The sequence below is a fragment of the Lemur catta genome, chromosome 16, assembly GCF_020740605.2.
Source record: "Lemur catta isolate mLemCat1 chromosome 16, mLemCat1.pri, whole genome shotgun sequence".
NCBI lineage: Eukaryota > Metazoa > Chordata > Mammalia > Primates > Lemuridae > Lemur > Lemur catta.
Window position 1 is genome coordinate 23,784,581 of NC_059143.1, and position 23,240 is coordinate 23,807,820.

The following is a 23,240-nucleotide window of genomic DNA, read 5'->3' on the forward strand; positions in this document are numbered from 1 at the left end:
ACATGTCACCATTAGACACTGTGTTGGACATTTAACTAAGGTGTTAGTCAATCTCCTGATTATCCTAATCTACTGTCTTAAAATTAATAAAATCTTTGTATTATTGTGAAATTATTATTTACAACCTGTAGCTAAGAGCTTGATAGAAACTTAGTGAGAAAAAACCTCCAAAAATTTGAAAAGAGTAGTTACTTTTATGGAAATATTAATTCTACTACTAAACAAAGATAGCATAGCGTTGTGATTCTGTGAATGGAATCTGGAAGCAGCCTCAGCCCTGCCTCCAGCCCCAGGTTTGAATCTTAGCTCCGCCACTTCCTGTGTGACCTTGGGTGGGTAACCTGTCTCTGCTCACTTTCCTCATCTGAGAAAAGGATAATTATAGCACCTATCTCAAAGGATTATATGATGTTTAAACTTTTGTAAATGTTTGTAAAGCACTTAGAACAGTGCCAGATACACAGTGAGTGCTATGTGAACGTTTATTAAATAAAAAATAAATAGATGTAGCTAGAGAATTCTCTTCTTAGTTTTCTTTCCCTTTTTTCTCTCCTGCAGATTATGCCTAGTGTTCAACAAATACTGGGTGGAGGAAAGAATAAAGAAATTTACTTTTCTTAGGATTGTAATGATTCATGATGCCATGCAAGAGGCAACTTGTCACTTTAACAGAAGTACCACTATGTTTGGCTTTGCTTTTTAGATATTGTGATTCATTTTGTTTAACTATAGTTTTAAAAATCACCACTCTTTGACCTTTGAGGACATTGATGTTTTATGCACATGTCTTGGGTAACTAAGAAATTAAAAATTAAAGACATTTATGCTTTTGAAAGGCAATGACCTCCCCAGGAGAATGTGCCTCTTGCAAAGGATCTCTTTCATCTCTCTTCAGAAGAGGGGAGGAAACACAAGAAGTGCCTGGTGCAGGAGTCCAATTCCTACTTCATGGATGTGAAATGCCCAGAATGCTGTAAAATCACCATGGCCTTTAGCCATGCACAAAGGGTGGTTTTGTGTGTTGGCTGAACCACTCTATTCTGCCAGCTTACAGGAGGAAAAGCAAAGCTTACAGAAGGATGTTCCCACAAAACACAGCAACACTAAAAGCACCCTGAATCAAGATCATGGGGAAACCATCCCAATAAACACATTTGGGATATTAAAAAATCAAGTCTATTTATTATTAATGATAGGTTGCTGAATATATTCCTGACTCTGAAAAGTAGCTTTTTGGCACCAGGCCGTCATAACAATGACTGAGATGAAAGAAGATGTTACACTTTGGCTTCTGTCTCTGACATTATCTGTGACTCTAGACAAATCACTTTTCTTTTTCAGGTCTCAGTTTTCCCATATTTGGAAGAGACAGCACTCCCCTCATTTAGCTGTATTGAGAAGTGACTAGAGTGAATATTCCTCAAAGTATAACTGGAAACTTTCCTAGTGATTTTTGGAATAAGCTGAAGGTTTATACAGTAGAAGGAAAAGAAACATATTCTTCTTCCCCTGAAAACTGCTCAGAGGGTGGAGGCCAGAGGTATTTTGTTTTATTTCAGCATATTACAGGGGGTAGAAATGTTTAGGTTACATATATTGCCTTTGCCCCACCTGAGTCAGAGCTTCAAGCATGTCCATCCCCCAGATGGTGCACATTGCACCCATTAGGTGTGAATATACCAATCCCCTCCTCCTCCCTCCCACCAGCCAGACACCCGATGAATGTGCACACAAGTGTTGATCAGTTAATACCAATTTGATGATGAGTACATGTGGTGTTTGTTTTTACATTCTTGTGATACTTCACTTAGTAGAATGGGCTCCAGCTCTATCTAGGATAATACAAGAGGTGCTAAAACACCATTGTTTTTTGTGGCTGAGTGGAACTCCATGGTATATATATATATATATATACTACATTTTATTAATTCACTCACGTATTGGTGGGCACTTGGGTTGTTTCCACATGTTTGCAATTGTGAATTGTGCTGCTATGAACATCTGAGTGCAGATATCTTTTTTATAGAATGTCTTTTGTTCTTTTGGGTAGATGCCCAGTAATAGGATTGCTGGATCAAATGGTAGTTTTACTTGTATCTCTTTAAAGTACCTCCATATTACTTTCCACAGAGGTTGTACTAGTTTGCAGTCCTACCAGCAGTGTAGGAGTGTTCCTATCTCTCTGTATCCATGCCAGCGTTTATTGTTTTGGGACTTTTTGATAAAGGACATTCTCACTGGAGATAAGTGATATCTCATTGTAGTTTTGATTTGCATTTCTCTGATGATTAGAGATGTTGAGCATTTTTTCATATGTTTTTTGGCCATTAGTCTGTCTTCTTTTGAAAAGTTTCTGTTCAGTCCTTTGCCCACTTTTTGATAGGATTGTTTGATTTTTGATTGCTGATTTTCCTGAGTTCTATATAGAGTCTAGTTATCAGCCCTTTATTGGATGTGTAACATGTGAATATTTTCTCCCATTCTGTAGGCTGTGTGTTTGCTCTCGTGATAGTTTCCTTGGCTGTGCAGAAGCTTTTTAATTTGATCAGGTCCCATTTATTTATTTTTGTTGTTGCTGTGATTGCCTTTGGGGTCTTCTTCATAAATTCTTTGCCTAGGCCAGTGTCTGTAAGAGTTTTTCCAACATTTTCTTTTAGAATTCTTATACTTTTATGACTTAAGTTTAAGTCTGTTATCCACTGTGAGTTGATTTTTGTGAGAGGTGAAAGGTGCAGATCCTGTTTCAGTCTTCTACATGTGGCTATCCAATTTTCCCAGCACCATTTACTGAATAAGGATTCTTTTCCCCAGTGTATGTTTTTTTCTGCTTTGTCAAAGATTAGATGGCTATATGAGGATGGTTTTATATCTGGGTTCTCAGTTCTATTCCATTGGTCTATGTCTCTGTTCTTGTGCCAGTACCATGCTGTTTTAGTTACCATAGTCTTGGAGTATAGCTTGAAGTCTGGTAAATCGATGCTTCCCAATTTGTTCTTTTTGCTTAAGATTGCTTTGGCTATATGGAGTCTTCTCTGGTTCCATACCAAGCGTAGAATTATTTTTTCTAGATCTGTGAAAAATGATGTTGGTATTTTAATGGAATTGCATTGGATCTGTAGATCACTTTGGATAGTATAGACATTTTAACAATGTTGATTCTGCTGACCCACAAGCATGGTATGGTTTTCTATCTGTTTACATCCTTGAGGCGTGAAGTATTTACCCAGTCATATTTGTGGAAGTAGTCAGATATAAACAGCAAATGAAAAAATGTGAAAGTTTTTTGTGTACATTGACAGAAATTATATTATATATATATTCACAAATTATTTCACATGCATCAAAAGTTTTAAAAGAATTAGAGTTTATTAGAAAATATTGGTTTTAGTGCAGAAATGTCATATTCTGAATGCTCATTAAAGAAAGGTGTGGAACTCTTTCCCTACAAACAAGACAATGCATCTTTATCATAAAGAGTTATCATCCAAATTCACAAATTATTAAAATCATCTTCTCCACTCTCAAATTTTTAAAATTTGTGGAAATAGTCTTTTCTTTTCTCTTACTAATTCTTAAAAATGAAGATATGTATGGCTGTGTTGGAATATTCAACAGCCCATTGAAATTTTTTATAGTTAATGGAAAGAAATTATTTAAGTTTCTTAGTCAAATACCTACATGCCCAATAATCAAATGTTATATCATTCTAAGAACATATCACCTTGACTGCAGTGCTAGATTCCCTCACAGGTGACCTGTTCATACCTTGAGGTGTTTGTTACTGCTCTCAGTTTCTTTGACATTAGTGCAAATCTCTCCAACTTTCCATTTTCAGAATAATCTTCCTCTGTTGCTCTGTTTATTTTTTTTTTAATTTTATAGATTTAGGAAGTACAAGTGCAGTTTTGTTACATGGATATGTTGCATAGTGGTGAAGCCTGGACTTTTTGTGTAACCATCACCTGAGTAGTGTACATTGTACTCATTAGGTAGTTTCTCATCCCTCACACCTCTCCCACCTTCCTACCTTTCTGAGTCTCCAATGTCTGTTGTTCCACTTATGTCCACTTGTACACATTATTTAGCTCCTACTTGTAAGTGAGAATCTGCAGTATTTGACTTTCTGTTTCTGAATTATTTCACTTAAGATAATGGCCTCCAGTTCCATCTATGTTGCTGCAAAAGACAAGTTCAGTAGATCAGCATTTGCTGTTTTGTCTTATCCCTTTTATCATGTCTTCCTTATTCCTCCAGCCCACTCTGGTATACCTTATCCTATTACTATTTTTTATTTTATAATACCATATTTCATGGTATTTCAGTAAAGTTATCCAAATTGTTCAAATTCTATGAGTTAATATTATAATATTGTTGCAGTATTGTCTGAAAGTTTGGATAAATATTGGGAGTTGATTGGCTGAGGAGACAAATCATTAAAGAATTCTGATGAGTATTCCATGTGTTTAAAGACAACCCACTAATTAAAGAATATATTTTCTCAAAATCCAACAGGGACATGTAGCCACAGCTACTACAACATGGTGAATCTGACTTGGATGTTTTTTATTATTATTATTATTATTGTTTTTTGAGACAGAGTCTCACTCTGTTGCCCTGGCTAGAGTGCTGTGGCATCATCATAGCTCACTGCAACCTCAAACTCTTAGGCTCAAGCCATCCTCCTGCCTCAGCCTCCCAAGTAGCTGGGACTATAAGCATGTATACCATGTCCACCTAATTTTTTCTATTTTCAGTAGGGATGGGGTCTCACTCTTGCTCAGGCTGGTCTCGAGCTCCTGGACTTCAAGCGATCCTCCTGCCTTGGTCTCCCAGAGTGCTAGGATTACAGGGATGCTTTTCATTTTGTCTTTACATCTTATTGAGCTCAATAATAGAGTAAAACAGGAGTCGACATAAGGACTGATTTAAGTTTTCTGTGGGGATTTAAATTCCACCTGCTCGAATATTTGGTTTTGCTTTATCCCATTTTATGTGTATCAACTTCCTTGGCTTTCTAACAGTTGTCAAAAAAAAAAAAAAAGCCAAATACTTCCAGAAAGAATGTCAAGAACATTCTTATTGTGTAAAATGCAGATCTTTAGAGTTCTCGTCTTTAAGACATGCTTTCCATTGTAACTGTCTTCATAAACCTGAAATGTATATACTATTGACACAAAATTCTATAGCATCTCTGAGCTGGGTAAAATTTGTCAGTTGAATCTTATATGTAAATGCTTATTTTCCCATTAATGAACATGCACTGTAGGTGTTTGGGGGAAAACTCAAGTATAATGATTTTAGGTTACATGTGTAGCTTAATTTAATTTTGAAGGTGAAATTCTCTCTCTATCCCCCCTCCCCCCACATTTGTTGTCATTGTTCCCCAAAGTTAATATTTCTCAGCATGGGTAGCTGTTGGTATGTGCCAAGTTTGTTTTTTGAAACTATTATTAATATAAAAATTGATTTAGTTGTTTTCTAAGATATGGAGTACTTTTGAATAAATTTTTTAAATTTTAGAACAGATTTAGATACAGGAAAATTAAGAGGATAACACAAATTTCCCATATACCTGGTACCCAGTTTCCTCTATTATTAACATATTCCATTAATATGGTGCATTTGTTATAATTAATGAATAATATTGATAAATTAATATTACCCCAAGCCCATAGGTTATTTAGATTTCCTTAGTTTTTATATAATGTCCTTTTTCTCTTCCAGGATCCCATCCAGGGGACCATATTACATTTAGTTGTCATGTTTTCTTAGGTTCCTTTTGGCTGGACAGTTTCTCAGACTGTCCTTGTTTTTAATGGCCTTGATGATTTTGAGTAGTACAGTTAGATAATTTGAAGAATGTTCCTCAACTGAAAGTTGTCTGATGTTTTTCTCATGATTAGACTGGGGTTATGGGTTTTTGAGAGAAGGATCACAGTGATAAAGTCCTATTTTCATCATGCAAAATCAAGGATACATGTGATCAATATGACTTATCACCGCTGATGTTAAACTTGATGACCTGGCTGAGATACTGTTTGCTAGTTTTCTCCACAGTAAAGGTACTCTTTTAAAAAAATTCTCTTTCCATGCTGTACTTCTAGGAAAGAAGTCACTACACATAGCCCACCAGTAAGGAGTGGAGAGTAATACTTCAGTTCCTTAAGGGTGGAATATCTGCATAAATTATTTGATGTTCCTCTGCAAGGGAAATTTGTCTATTTCCCCCATTTATTTATTTATTTGATCATTTGTTTACATTAATATGAACTCATGGATATTTATTTTATACTTTGTGTTATAATCCAATACAACTTCATTTATTTTCCTGCTCAAACTATTGCAGCTTTGGCCATCGGGATCTCTTTCAGTTGGATCCTGTATCCCTTTGAAATAATTATATCATTTTCTTCCTTCCTTCCTCCTTCCTTTTCTTTCTTCCTTCCTTCCTTCTCTCTCTCTCTTTCTTCACATCCTTACTTTCTAGCACAGCAAGACACTGTGGGCTCATCTTGTATATTTTATGCCCCAAGCTTAGAATCAACTAATTCTCCAAGGAATGCTGCTTCCTGTTATTGGAGAATGGTATTAGAAATAAAGATCTGTACATTAGGTGTACTCATTGCTACTGGGGTGCAGTTTCTTTTTGATCCTTTGAGCTGAAAGACAAATACTGTATGCATACATATCTATACATGTTTCTATATGTAACCATCTATATCTATATTAAGCTAAACATGAGTTCATACTAATGTCTCCAACCCTAATGTATTACTTGTTAACTTTATTATAACCTAACATGTTTATATGGGAAAAACATGAAATGAAGGAAGACCAGGCATGACAGGGTCCCTACTTTGGGGTTGATGAGACCATAGACTACACTGAGCTTTCACACGATGTAAGCAAATACTCTAATGGAAGAATAAACTACATCTTTTAGTAACACTTTTCAGATTTACTATGTACTAGGGTTATACTTCAAATACTTTTAGTGTAACATGCAAAAAGTGAATACTTTGCATTTCATTCCAACATCTTCAATAGGATAAAAGAAATGTCAGGATACTGGAACCTTAGAGGGAGACTTCAAATACAGACCTATTGCGAAAAAGCTATAAGAAAAAGTATCCCAGTCTAGCCTGATACTACTTCTGTAAGCCATGGTTCCTGATGGCCATTGGAAGGTCTTATAACAGGAGCAGTTGTAGCTTCAGTTCACCTAACAGTTCAGTGCCTAGTGGGAGTAGAGAGAAATCACATAGGATCTAGAATAGAAAGAAAAGGGACTTGAGTGTCACCTCCACCATTACTGGTAATCTAAGTATCCTAGTGTCTCAAAACCTTAGTTTTCTCATTTGTAAACTGGATAAATTTAATTCCTGCAACATTTATTTTTTCAGGGGCAGTGTAATGATCAAAAGAGCTGTGAAATGTGAAAATAATTTGTGAAGTAATAAAACAATACAGAAAAAAAGAAGGAAAAGGAAAACAATAAAACAATGCAAAAAAGAACATTATTTACATTATCTTCAGTGGAAGGATATCATGCCCAAGTAGATAATTGGAAGTGGTATAGTGTAGTGGTCAAGAATGGGAATTCTGGACCAGGTACAGCAACTCACACCTGTACTCCCAGCACTTTTGGAGGCTGAGGTGGGAGGATCACTGAGGCCAGGAGTTTGAGACCAGCCTGGGCAACAAAGAGAGACCCCATTTCTACAAAAATTTTAAAAATTATCTGGGTGCAGTGGTGTGTGCTTATAAACCTAGTTACTCAGGAAGCTGAGCTGGGAGGATCATTTGAGCCCAGGAGTTCGAGGCTGCAGTGAGCTATGATCGTGCTACTACTCTGCAGCCTGGGTGATGGAGTGAGACTGTCTTTACAAAAAAAGAAGAAAAAAAGAATGTAAAGAATGTGTACTTTGGAAACTCTGGAAAGAGTGTTTGTGTTAAAATCCCAACTACACAATTTACTAATTGTGAGAAGGCAAGACATTTAATTTCTCCGAGTTTCAGTTTTCTCATAGGTAAAATGGAGTTCACTTGTCCCATAAGCTAATTGTGAGGATTTGGTGGGAAAATGCTGTATACATGGAAAATGCTCAATGTCAGTTTGATTCACAAGTGAACTGAGAAATAAGTCTGTCCACATGTTAATTTTCCTTGGATTTCAGTTTAATCATCTGTGGGGTGGGAAGAGGATTGTGTGATTGCTAATGTCCTTTCCAGCTCTAAAGCTGAGGGAAAAGAAAGAGGTTCCTCACCAGAAAAGTTGACATCTAAGGAAAACAATGCCTTAAGATAAACACAGAAAATACCAAGGAAAATTGCAAGGTGCTGAGGCCACCGGTAAGCACATCCTTGTAAACCACCTGAGACTGCTTGTAACCACTTTTGCTGTCCTATAATACCCGTTAGCTCATTTTACTGCTAAAATCCCCACCCAGAGGAAAATTATATCATTAACTTAACATGGGTAGCATAAAGACACACACTAGATATGCTGCACATGCTTAATATGTTTAGCCTGTGTACATACAATGGCATCAGGGAAGACTTCATGTCATTCACTAATAAGAAATTTAAGGCACCCCAATGGGAAGTAGGGACTTTACTCCCTGGAGAAGTCTGAAGCTGCCCAGGAGTGAATGCTCTGTGTGTGACCTCTAATAAACTCATTTAACTCACCAGGCTGGACTTGACTGAGTCATTCTTTGGTCTCTCAGCACCATCTCAGTTCAGAGAATGGTTTTTCTATACAGTCCCAGAATTTTCCCCAAACAAAAGTTCATATTCTGAATCTTTATTTTCTTGGAACACTAATTGGTGCATGGGATGTGGGCTCCCAGTTCATAATGCAGGGCCTGGGTGAATTCTCTTGAAATAAGCAGAGGTATTGGGCTTCCCAATTCAGCTATGGGGGACCACAGATAAACTATATCTGAACTGAGTGATTGGAGATGGCTATTCACCTGGAAAGCCCTTCACTCTCATGGCCCCTTCCAAGGCTCTGGGAGGGCGCTCTAGCTATGTGTAAAATTTGCAAAAATGAGACATTTTGCTACAATCAACTAAGACTGCTCTTATCTTCCACTTTGACTTCTCCTCATGTCAGATGGCTTTGGAGGGGTTGTAAATATTTTGGAAACATGACTAAAGGGAAGTGGACTTGAGAATGTAGTGTGCATTGATGTAGTAGGATGTATTTCTGTGGTTCATGATTACTTCCATGTAGAGTGAAGTCGTTGCCAGCTGCCCTGGTATATACCAGGAATATTCTGACCTCCTACAGTGCTGACTTACACAGCATCAAGACATGAAACTGTAGGGAGACCGTAGGGAAACTTGTTGGGAAGCTGAAAGAAATTTTCTAAGCTATTGATAATGAAAAGCAAATTTTGATCAATCATCTTAGGAGAAAGACTAGCTGATTTCTCTCTCTCTCTCTCTCTCTTTTTTTTTTCTCTAGAAAATGATATTACAAAATCTTTGTCATTGTGCAGTGAAAGACAAAATTTCTGGGAAAAGAGTATTATAGAGGTGTGCCAGGGAGCTAATTAGTTAACATTATGTTATTTTTCTGGATTTTGCGATGTTTGTGGTATTGCTAATTTTAAAAATTTGTAATGTTAAACACCATAGAAGGAGTATCTGCCTCTATATCTAACCCATCTATGCTTCTTTGAGAATCCTGTCCAGTCTGTAACAAGTAGCCATGGAAATAGATGGATTTTTCCGATGCACAAAGATGTAGGACTGAATATAGATTTTTCTTTAGATTCTTTGTATTTCAGGAATCTTTTCTTGTGAAATGAAGATTTGAAGTTCTTAGAGTAATACTTTCACAGTTCTTCCCCTTAGAAGTCCTGGGCTCTTAGAACTTCTTCTGTTTGTATAGGTCCCTCCCTTACTGGTCTAGAAGGATCCTATAGCCCCCAAGGGCCAAATTCACTACTTGGAGCCACGTAGGAAATTAGGTTGTCACCACTGGGGACTTGCTTGTTCCAGTTGTGCTGATATATAAATGGATCTTGCTATGCATTCATCATTCAACAAAACATTTAATGTTACATGTAAGATGACTTTTGTGCTCATGTATTGATTTTTAGAACAAATGTTTTGCGGTTTGTACAGTGGAAGAACTGGCACTGCTAGAAAATTTGATCATCTAAGCACTCTGTCTCTCATCAGTGTGGTTCTGAAATCTGCAGAAAATCAGAAACTCTTCCAGTGTCATAACTTCTAATCTGGCTTTTTCTGAAATCATACAGATTCATGATGGCAACCTAGCTACTCTCACTCCAAATTGCATTATTCGAGTGGTTACCTGACATCCACACTCAGAATCTGAGGGTGGATCATGGCTGCTAAATGAATCCTCTATCTAAAATGAAATTTACCAAAGGAATTTAAAAATTGCGATATTATTTTGGAAGACAGTGTGTTATTGATCAAAACATCTGAACAACAATTTAAGTGGTCTAGTTCTCTATCCTGATGTAGACGTGGTGATTTGATCTGCATGTATGTATGTACATGTGTGTACACACATATGTGTTGTGCATGCTACACACAAATATACATATTCACATAATACATGCCTATGTATTTGTAGACACACATATATGGAGTATGTGTAATTACTGTATATGTCCAATTTCTAAAACTTAAGAATTACTTTACCTATCCTGGGAGAGTATGACCTGTTAAAATATTGTTTTAGGATGTAGGTAATAGCTTTCCTTTAGTGAAGTAAAAAATATTACCTGTCTCCTATAGCCCATGTGGATTTTACTATTTAAGGATAGGTACTCATATTTGGTCAGTGGCTTTGTATATTTCACAAGAGTGTGGCACCAGGTGGCAGATGCCAACATTAAGTGAATAAAAATATTTCGTTGTGCCCTCTAAATGTTTCAAAGAGGACGACATCAATCCCAGAACCCAAATTCCTGTACAGCTCTGCCCGGAAGCACAGAGTGAATGGAAGGAGTATGTTTTAGACAAATGCGCTTTAAGAGTCTGACTCTGGCATCCAGGCAGCAAACAGTGGCAAAGGAATCTTAGCTGCAGAGTCAGTTAGAGTCTAATTGATAATTCCACCCGCTAACAACTGCAGATAACACCAACCTGTTATTACAATAGCCTAGTCAGAAGTTAACTGGAGGCTGTGCCTGCCTTTCTGTATCTTCTTCGAATTGGAGGTGCTCTCGTGTTCCCTCTCCTCCATACCCTACTGAGAAGATATGCAGTTCCACTATAAGGGCCCAAGGGTAGCTTAAATAATTTCTGAAGTTATAGCTTACTGTAAGCTTTCCTGCACTTACTCTGCTGAAGAAAATGAATTTACTACATGGAATCTCACTCCTCTGAAAATGTCTCTGGGTCTCCACAACCTACAGATATATAACAAGCAAAAGAGTACTTATGGACACTGATCTATTAAGCCATTTTCCTAAAATACCTACAGCCTTTTCATATGAAACAGAAAAAAATCATTAAAGCTGTGGTTTGCCAGACAATTACTTTGTCAAATCTCAAGAAATTGCATAATAAATTGTATACATGCATCAAACATGAACAGTAGAGGACTATAACAAGCTATGTATTTCCAGTCCACTTGCTTTTTCATCCAAACAGTAGCTTTTGTTTTCAAGCACAATTCTATATCCTTTTTGAAGGCTTTCGTAAAATATGGCTATACATTTATCTATCAAACTAAGTAAAAATAATTGAAACACTTAATATGCACAGTAATAGGGAAATGCATGGATAACTTCATTATTAATGTCTATTGATTATTTATGTTTTCAAATAGGCAAATGTAGCTGCTAGTATTCTTATCATGTAAACCTATATGTGTATTTTGGTTTTACCTGCTTATTGGCAAATTTACAATCCACATTATGGGCATTTTTATTGCTTTACACACTTATTTGATAGGTACATAACCAAGATCAGTTCCCAAACTGACTAGTGTTTACTCAATTTGATTACTGTGTTACATTTCTGAGCTGATTTTCCCTTTGGAAAATTAACTGTACAAGGAAGCCTAGTAAATCTTTACTTAAAAATTCCAAACTTTAGATTGATTTCAGCAGTGAATTTGTATTGATCTCAAAAGCTTTGCGTTCCTAACTAAAAACTAATCTTTATTTCACCCTTTAGTGACTGTAGTCATAAATATGCTCACTCCTACCAGCGTAGAGTGGATTAATGGTTATTGGAGATTGGGGCTTCCAACTAAGTCTGGGAAACCTTAACCTTTGGAGGACGACATGAAGGCATTTACCCCTTGTCAGCTATAATCCCTAGGTCCATTTTTGACATTTACCTGAGTGTTAAAGAGGAGGCCGAGCAGGGGCTGGGGAATAAAGCTCCTGAGATTCTACTTGGCTATAAATCTCTCACTGTTAGATTGACTGTTGTGGCTGACCCGGGCTGCTTCCAGCCGTCGAAGTCACCGAAAGGGGTTGCGCTCTGAACCCGGGTTAACTCCTCCTGGGGAGGCTCTCTGCCTCCCGCCTTCAAGGAAGGACTTACAAAGCATTGCTAAAATCCATCTGTTGTTATTGTTGCAACTTTGCTGTGATGATGGAACGAACAGTTGGGGAGTAAGTCCAACCCATTTGCAAGGTCTATTACGGAGAGTAAAAGAGTTTTAAAAGGACAGAACACAGACTTCGTTACCAAGGGTGATCAATGACACCTCCCAGGCAGCAACAGCCAAATGGCAATGAAGCGGTAAAGCAGCCATTCTCAAAGTGTGGTCCTTGGCACCTCCTCAATCACCATACCTGCCAGCGCTAATGTAGAATCTCAAGGGCTCCAGGATTCTGAACTTTACAAGACCAGTGCTCTAACCCCTGAGCTAGGGAGCCAACTTCGGGATTCTGAACTTTAACAAGTACTCCAAGTAGCTCTTCTGTTCCCCAAAATGTGAGATCACAGCGTAATACTGGCGTGTTTTGAGATGCTGCGCCTTTTAACACTTTCTATGGTAGAAAATAAGAGTTTTAGTGTTCTTGGATCTGATGGCTAAGATTACTATATGCTTATCCATTTTCCATATTTCTCTTTTTCTTTAGTACTAATAATAGAAACTTAATTTTTACCTGAGCTCCTTGCTGCCGAGTTCACATTCCCTAACCTCCCTGACAGCAAGATGTAAGAGGGGCTTTTGCATGAGCCTTACAAAGTCCCAAAGGGTGGGAGCATGGCGTTTTTCTTCTTTCCTTCAACCTGCTGCCTACAATGTGCCTATATGAGCTGGAGCCCCCGTGGCACATGCTGGAGCCCCCACGGTACATCCTGGACCAAAAAGACACAGCTGATACCTGGGATTGCTGGGTCACAAAGATGATTTCAGGAAACCACGTGGTGCTGGACTGTCTGTGACCGGATCTCTTTTACATGAAAGAATGAAATGTATGTTTTATCCCTTGTTGAGCAGGATGGGTGGTCATTGTAATACACAGCTGAATGAGACTACTAATTGGTACAGAAACCTATTTAGGATTATACATTCACTTCAGGATCCTAATTCAACATTTCCCAAGCATCACAATTGACCATGAGGGTGAGAGCTGTGTCTGAATATTAGTAGTGATTTTGTGAAGTTTCTGTGGGCTCAGGAGTCAGAGGGGCACTCCTGGTCTTGCTTACAATTTCAGAAAGTTGTGTGTACCTTTGGCTGTTGCCCGCAGGAAGGAGGTAGGTTTGCAGCCACCCAACTGGCCAAGGGGGCTCTAGAGAGGATGGCAGCCCCAAGGACAGCTGTACACACAAGAATCTCGATTGCCTGTTAAAGTAATTGATCATTTAGTGGTGCCCTCCATGCTCCATGAAGTTAACCTTTATCAGACTTAAGGCTAGCGCTGTTACATATGGATGAAATGCAGTGTCTTAAAGATAATCGAAGCTTAAAGTGTTCCTTTTACCTTGAGGAAGAAAAGATTGTATTTCCTTTCTCCCATTAATATTTTTTATTTCTTCTGTTTCCAAATATGATGCTGTTAAGTCCTTATCTTTGTGTAGTGATGGCACTTCTAAGCTGTATTGACTTTTAAGATAAGATGATGTGCAAACACAGCAAGGTAAGATTCTCTGTTTCCTTCACTCATGTTTGCTCAGTTATTTGAAGTCATTTATTGGAGGCTCCCCCCTGTGTTTCTTTTCTTCTTCATTCTACTATGAAGCAGTTATATAACCTTTAACACAATTACCTTTACTGATACATTGATGAATGGGATGGCAACAGATTCACATGCATAAATAATTTGTTACTAAAATTCACATTCCAGTATCTGGTGTAACCTGCTTATCTTAGAACAGGGATTCTCAAAGTGTGGTCCCTGGACCAGCAGCGTCCGCATTGCCTGGGAACTTGCTAGAAATGCAAATTTTTGAATCCCACCCCAGACCTACTGAATCAGAAACTCTGAAGTTGGGGCCTGCAAATTGTGTTTTTACAAGCCTTCTATGTAGTTCTGATGGTCTGCTCAAGTTTGAGAACCAGTGCTCTGGAGTGAGTCTAGGCATAATCTTCAAATCAATCCACCAAGAATGCTTAAAGGTTAATATTCCTTAATGCATCCACTCAAGTGAAATCCTAGAGAGACTCTCACATGTTGGCTCTCAAACATTTAATTTTCTTATTATACTCTTATCTCATCCATCTTCAGTCTATAGATAACTGGGCCAGGCAATAAGATGAGTCAATTTGTACTAAAATAGCACTAACAACAACAGTACCTTAAATTGTACAGAATTTTTTCAGTCTTCAAAGTGCTGACACATATAAAGTTTCATTTGATTATGCAATAGATTCAAATATATGCCTGAGTCAATACAATTTAATTGCAGGAAAGGAATAATAAACACAAATTGTTACAGGGCCATGTCTTATTCTACATATTTTTTTTGTCTCTATGTCTCTGCTTCTCTAGCATTAGAAACTATACTTGGTAAAATAAATATATCTGAATAAATGAACACCTGAATGAATAATATGTAAGTATTATATGATTTGCTAATGAATTAGGGGGAAGTTGATGGGAATCTCAAGCCAACTCCATTTGCACAGAGAGATGATTTTATTAAAAAAGTTTCAATTTTCTAACTATAAATTTGACACTAAGACATCTGACAAAGTTTAATATTTACTGACTTACAGATGCCACTGCAAGGATTGACTTATTGTCTTCATTTTAATAGAAAACATGAACCCATGATAGTTATTGGGTCACACTCTTGAGGCCACTATTTCTTTGTGTTATTATTAAATATCATTATATGGGAGAATATAATTTTTCAAGCACATAATTGTAACATTTTGGCATTGATTTAAAGAATTCTTAAATATATTTTTATTGTACCTGTAATAGGAATTGGGATACTATGCTTCATTAGTTTACTAAATATAGCTTAAATAGCATTTAACAAATTATATTAAAAATAAAGATTAAAAATAGCTAATATATGGGGGAAAGTACAACAAAGCAAAGAACCTCTATAAAACCCTAATACCTAGCTAAATGCTAAGTTTATTAAAGGCATTAACCAAGTCCTTTTCCAGGATCATCATCCTAACCAAATATTTCAGGGTTTGATAATATTTTCTCTTAGCCTGAGACTCTTAAAAAATAACATCAATCCTAAGACTCTTAATCTTTTCATAAGCTTTCCAAAAACAGCAAATCCCAAACCACAGTGTTTTGAAGCAAACTTCTGATAAAGAATTTGGAGTATTTTCAATAAGAGTAATGTAAAATTAAATTTCCAAAAGTGTGCTTTAGTGGAAAAGATCCAAGCTTTGAAGTTAGAAAATCAGGCTCAAGTTCTACCTCTGTAATTTACTAGCTATAAGCCAAGTTATTTATCCCCCTAAACCTCAGTTTTATCATCTGTAAATTGGGAGTGATAATAATACTTGCCTCATAGACTTTTTAACATCAAACCAAATTATGTGTATTAATTTTCTAGCCTAGTGACTGGCAAACAGAAATTCCTCCATGTACAATAGCTCTTATTATTATAAAAGAAAATTACAGTGTACATGAAATAGTTTGTAAAACATAAAAAGATACATAAATACTGATTGACATACAGTTGACCCTTGAACAATGGTGGGGGGTGGTTAGGGGAACCAATCTCCCCTGCACAGTCAAAAATCTACAGGTAACTCTTAATTCCCCAAAAACTTAACTGCTAATAACCTACTGTTGACTGGAAGCCTTACGGATAACATAAACAGTTGATTAACACATCTTTTGTATGTTGTATGTATTATATACTATAATTACTGTATTCTTACAATAAAGTAAGCTAGAGGAAAAATATTATTAAGAAAATCATAAGGAACAGAAAATATATTTATTATTCATTAAGTGGAAGTGAAGCATCATAAAGGTCTTCATCCTCATTGTCTTCATGTTGAGTAGGCTGAAGAGGAGGAGGAAGAGGAGGGGTTGGTCTTGCTCTCTCAGGTGTGGTAGAGTTGAGAGAGGTGAGGGGAGGCAGGAGAGGAAGGAACATTCAGTGAGTATAACTTTATGGAAATACATCATAATTTCTCTTTGACTATTTCTTGTTTTCATTTCTCTAAAAATGCTTCCCTACATTACCAATCCTTCTTCTACCTTTTGCTTTAGTTTCAGTGCTTATATCATAGAAGGGTCCATGTCATAAAAGAAGTTACAAGCAGCCTTGAATAATTAAAACCCTTCTGCCAGATTGTCTACTGTCAATTTGTTTTCTGGCAGTGCTTCTATTAAGCCTCCTTCCTCATCATCTTGCACTGGTTCAGCAACACTAATTTCCATCAAGTTGTCTTCTGTCAATTCCTCTGATGTGGTGTCTATTAGTTCTTGAATTTCTCCAAGACCTATATCTTGAAATCCTTTACCCTCTCCTCTTTTTTGCCATATCCACAATTTCTTCCATGATACTCTTGATTAGCTCTGTTATAAATCCTGTGAAGTCATGCACAACATCTGGACACAGTTTTCTCCATGAGGAATTTGTTATTTCAGGCTTGATGGCTTTCATAGATTTTTCTGTAACAATGACGGCAGCTTCGATGGTGTAATTCTTCCAGAGTTTTATGATGTTCTCTCTATCGGGCTTGTCTTCCATAGAGTTGATAATCCCTTCCATAGCCTACCTCTTGTAAAGAGCCTTAAAGGTCCTTATGACCCCCTGATCTAAGGGCTGAATTAGAGATATTGGATTTGGGGGTATGTAGACCACTTTGACACCTTTGGTGCTGAACTCATGGGGTTCTGGGCAGCTGTGAGGGGATTGTCCAATAGAAAAAGAATTTTAAAAGGCAGTCCCTTACTGACAAGGTACTTCCTGACATTAGAGACAGAGCATCAATCAAACCAATCCAGAAAAAGGTTTCTCACTGTCTAGGCCTTCTTATTGTACAACCAAAAGATTGACAACTGATGTTTATCTTTTCCCTGAAAGGTTTGAGGGTTAGCAACTTTACAGATAAGGGCAGTCCTGATGATGAACCCAACTGCATTTGCACAAAACCATAGAGTTAGTCTATCCCTTCCTGCCTTAAATCCTGATGCTTGCTTCTCTTCTTTATTAATAAATGTCCTTTGCAACTTCCCCTGCCCCCCAGAATAGGACATTTTTTGTGCGTTAAAAACCCATTCTGGCAGATATCCTTTCTCCTCAATTATTTTCTTAATGACATTTGGAAAATTGGTCTACTGGCTCTTGGTTAGTAGAAGCTGCTTCTCCTGTTATCTTGACATCTGGAAAGCCAAACCTCTTTTTGAAATTATCAAACCATCCTTTGCTGACATCAAATTCACAAGCTTTAGATCCTTTACCTTCCTTTTGCTTTAAGCTGTCATATAATGATTTTGCTTTTTCTTGAATCATATTAGAGACTATAGAGTACCTTTCTTATGGCAATCCTGCACCCCCATTAAAGCTGCATTTTCAATATGAAATAAAAAGGTATTTCACAAAACGTGCAAAAGTTTTGTGCCTGCTGTTGTAGCTGCAGTGACGACTTCACAAATTTCCTTTCTTTCTTTCTTTTTTAATTTTTTTTACAGTGGTCTTTAATGCTGGATTCATTTATCTTGAAATGGTGGGTAACCACAGCTGCAGACCTCAATCTACAGTACATATCAAGCAACTCAACTGTATTTTTAGTAATGTCATGACTTTCTCTGCTTCTTGGGAGCACATCCAGCATCATCACTACAGGCATTTTTTATGGGTTCATGATATTGTGGGGATCATTCAAGGGTATCATTCAAGGTTTATGATATTGCTCTAAACACAATGAAAAATATGTGAGAACCATGAAAGATCACTTTTTACTGCGATATGCAATTTACTGGAGAAACAAAATGCTCACAAGAAGATGATTAGCATCATGTGGTGTTTTAAGTGGATACTCTCAACACTTAAGCTGATCCCAGTAGCAACAGAAAGTGGCTACAAAATTATTACAATAATACAGTATGTACTACAGTCAATTTAGGCAATTATGATTTAATACTGCATCTTTACATTTGTTTACATTTATATCAACACTGATGGTGCCATGTACAGTCTATAAGTGTTTGTGTGTGTAAATTTTGATAAATTTTAACTTTTTATAGTAGATTTATGTATATTTATAATAGATTTATGTACAGTAGTAAATGATAAAACAGACTCGAATTTACATATATTTCATGCACTCATGGCGTGTCCATTCCCTAGACAGTGCACATCACACTCATCAAATAGGTATACACCCATCCCCTCCCCCCATCCTCCACCTCTGTCCAATACCCAATTGGTATTATTCCCAAATGTGCATTTAGGTGATGATCAGGGAAACAAATTTGCTGGTGAGTACATATGGTGCTTATTTTTCCATTCTTGGGATACTTCACTTAATAGAAGGGGTTCCAACTCTCTCCAGGAGAACCAAAGAGATGCCATGTCACCTGTTATTTCTTATAGCTGAGTAATACTCCATGGTATACATATACCACATTTTACTAATCCATTCATGAATTGATGGGCATTTGGGTTGTTTCCACATCTTTGCCATTGTGAATTGTGGTGCTATAAACATTCAGGTGCAGGTGTCCTTTTTATAGAATGACTTTCATAATCTTTCTTTTTTTTGAGACAGAGTCTCACTTTGTTGCCCAGGCTAGAGTGAGTGTCATGGCGTCAGCCTAGCTCACAGCAACCTCAAACTCCTGGGCTTAAGCGATCCTACTGCCTCAGCCTCCTGAGTAGCTGGGACTACAGGCATGCGCCACCATGCCCAGCTAATTTTTTTTTTCTATATATATTTTTATTTGGCCAGATAATTTCTTTCTATTTTTAGTAGAGACGGGGTCTCGCTCAGGCTGGTCTCAAACTCCTGACCTCGAGCGATCCACCCGCCTTGGCCTTCCAGAGGGCTAAGATTACAGGCGTGAGCCACCGCGCCCAGCCTGACTTTCATATTCTTAGTTTTTTTGATGATTCTAGGCTACTTGTTTCATCTGTTAGATTTTTTTTTTTCAAATTGTTGCAAATCTCCAAAAAGTTTTTCAATATATTTATTGAAAAAAATTGCATGTAAGTGGATCTACACAGTTCAAACTCATGTTGTTCAAGGGCCAACTGCATTAATTTTTTGCCAAAAACAAAGTGAAATACAATTATAGTTGGGGAATTACTCTTTGTAAGCACACATTTAGACAAATTCAAACAAATTTATTTATATGACTTTCCTTAGTTAGTCCAGCTAAAGGCATACACAGAATTTGAGGAAATACCAAGGTCTTTTACCAATTTGTATAATGGAAACTCATACACAGTTCCCTAGTAATTAAAAAGGAAGTTTGTCTATCTGAGAGATAAACATAATCTAAAAAAACCACACAAGTGCAGGCAAACATCCACACACATACAGGAACACTTACATTTATACTAGGGGTCATTGGCCCCCCTTGCCATCTCTTGAATTCTGGTACTCTAAAAGACGAGGAACTATAATAGATAGGCACATTCAGATAGCCCGCGTGTCTTTTATTTAGTAACATGAGTGTGGCATTCAGATTTTTAGACAAAAAATAAAGTTGACAAAGCAAGTAAGTGATGTTGTCCAGAAATGATCCTACCTTAGGGTCTTCAATAATTTCCACATCACCATCTATTATTAATACTTTTTCTAAATAAGCAATATCATCTTGGAAGAAAACTATCCTATTATCCTTTACTTCACTGAACCCCAACCTCGCCTGACCTAAGTATCATGTGCTAGGATTTTGAAGATGAATAAGGCACAGTATCTGCTCTTGACTAGTTCAGCAATCCACGTCGGCAGGATGTAAAAGAAGGACAGATAACTGTAAGAACCCAGGTAACTGTTGACTACGGAGCTGAAATCAGGCAAGTGCAAATAGCCAGCAGACAAAGCACCCAGTTAAAACACGCTCACCTGGACGGACCTTCATGATGACACATACACAGTATAGATACCTTATAAATAATACCACAGATAAACCAGTCAGAGAAGGCTTAAAGGCAAGAATTCAGAGCTTCTAATAGCCATGAGGCCCTAATGTTTCCTGTAGTTACGGGCACAAGCGATTATCTATGTAGAACTGTGGTTCTTAACGTGTGGTCCCTAGACCTCTGAAGTGCCTGAAATCCTTTCAGGGGATCCGTGAGGTCAAAACTATTTTTATGATAGTGTAAAGATTTTATTTGCCCTTTTTACTGTATTGACATTTATAGTGATGGTGGAAAAGCAATGGTGGGTAAAATTGGTGGTGCCTTAGTGAAAATCAAGGCAGTGACACCAAACTGAACTAGTAATCATTGTATTCTTAAATGCTTCTGCTTGAAACATTTGTCAGTCGCACTGAAAAAAACCTTTGATGAAGCAATAAAAAGGTTGATTTTATTAAATCTTAATATTGAATACGTATCTTTCTCATAGTCTGTGTAACAAAATGGGAAGTCCTCCTGTACACTGAAGTATGATGGTTGCACTGAGGAAAAACACTCGGGCAATTATTTGAGTTGCAAACTAAACTAGCCACTTTTTCATGGAACATGATTTTACTGGAAAGAATAACTAACAGATATTATTCAAGCTTGAATATATGGTAGAAATTTTCTTGACAATGAATAAAGTGAACTTGCCACTTCAAGGAAAACAACTGATAGTATTTATTACCCATGATAAAATTTGAACGTTCCAGTGAAAACTAAAATTTTGACAAATCTGTATTTACCACTATGAACCTGACTTAAACATTTTTCTAATTAGATTGGTGGTATTATTAATGGATGAGTTTTTGATATTTTATAATGTGTCAACATTTAGAAGCTTTACATAATTCAGTGAAGCAATATTTTCCAAACACTGATGCTTGGTAATACAGAAATCACACAATAGTAAAGGATTCAGGAAATATGCAAGATGTTCCAATGGATTTTAATGTAACAGAGTAAAAAAAGTTAATTAATATGATTTCATATTTAATATTGCAACTAATCTATAGAAAACTACCACTTGAGTTTTGATGTAGTATCAAAAAAGGTATCCAAAATTATCTGAAATGGCTACTAAGACAGTTCTCCCTCTTCTAACTACATGTCTGTGTGAGTCTGAATTTTGTTCATATGCTTCTACTAGAGCAGCATATTACAACAAATTGAACGCAGAAACAGACATGAGAATCTGGTTGTCACTTATTAAGCCAGACATTAAAATTATTTGCAAACATACTAATTAATGCCACAATTCTTACTAAGTTTTGTTTGGGATGATATGGTTACTCTTCATAAAATCGTGGTTCATTTTAACATGTAACAAGTTTATTATCTTTGGATGAATTAATAAACATTTTTAAATGTCTCCTTTTCATTTCTACTGAGGTCAATATCAACAGGCATAATCCATGTAACTAAAATCTCTTTGGAGCACTCAATATTCTTTAAGAGTGTAAAAGTTTCCTGAAGCAAATGGTGAGACTCACTAGTGTGAAGTATAAGAAAATATTGGTAACATTTTGATTTCTCAGTACACTCTCTTAGGAAGATCTCAACAATCTTGGCCAAATGTCGTGTGTGAGCCTAACAGGGCAAGGTTAAAAGTGCTGTGTTGAATATCATCGAGGAGCCCTGTGGGGCAGGGGCAGGGATCCTTAAGGGACTTTCTGCAGAGCTGCAGGAAGTGACTCTCCCTTACAAGCAAGTCCCTCTGGTAAACTCCTCAGGCCATTTATTCTCTTAAGGCCAAAATGCTTCTAGCACTGGAGCATAAGGTACTTTGATTTTGTGATACCCTAAGATGTAAAAAATTATCTCAAGGGATGTTTATAAAAACTCTGTGTCAAATAACTTTAATTTTGCTTTAATTTTTAAAAAGTTTATAAACATTGGACTTAGGATTGTTTTTTAGAGATGTGTATGTGTTTGTGTGGGTATGTGTTTGTGTGTGTGTGTGTGTGTGTGTGTGTGTGTGTGTGTTTGGTGTCTAAAATTTACTAGCTGAGGGGTCTGGACTTTAAAACGTTAAAAGGCATCTTGTGGCTGTAGGGACAATGGTTATGACATGAACTAATATAATCATGACTGAAGCTCACCTGTTACACTTTTCCCTCAACTCCAGCCACTTTATTCTTTTGTTTTTCCTCTTCCTTCCCAGCAAGGTTCTAGCTCAGTACCCTTTTGGTAATTGACTCCCCCAGGCTCTGTCCATTTTTATTAAGCACCCAAATGTCAGCTAGTTAGCCAAAAGATGTTGCTGAACTCTGCACGGTGCACTGCACACACATATTTAAAGTTATACCTGCACAAGGGAGGTCTTGTGCAGAGCCAGGAGTAGGTCACAAGGAGTAGGAAATCCTCCCTTCCCTTCCATTCCCTGTAGATGCCAGAATTTCCTCTTAGAACAAAATTCCTTCAGCTTAAGCCTCAAAACTTGGGGGAAATCCAAATACCTGCAGAGTGGTAATAGCACTTTTGTACCTTACTGTGAAGGGAGAAATCCAGGATCTGTTGAGGAGGGATCTGGAAGGAGAGGCTGGAAGGCAGTGACTTCAGGGTGGTTCAGAGGCAGAGGCCTGTCTTGTGGGGAAAGACAGCTGGAAGATTCGAGGGCCAGAGACACCCGCGTTAGTGTGCCTAGGATCCTGCGTGGTGCAATGGCAAGAGCACGAGGGGTGGTTCCAGCTAGGCCTGAGTTTGGATCCTGTCCCCCA

At 37.2% G+C, this 23,240-nt stretch overlaps 1 pseudogene; it reads left to right on the forward strand.

Moving 5' to 3' along the window:
* Positions 1–843: 843 nt before the first annotated feature.
* LOC123621715 lies at positions 844–1,119 on the forward strand (annotated as a pseudogene).
* The last annotated feature ends 22,121 nt before the right edge of the window (positions 1,120–23,240 follow it).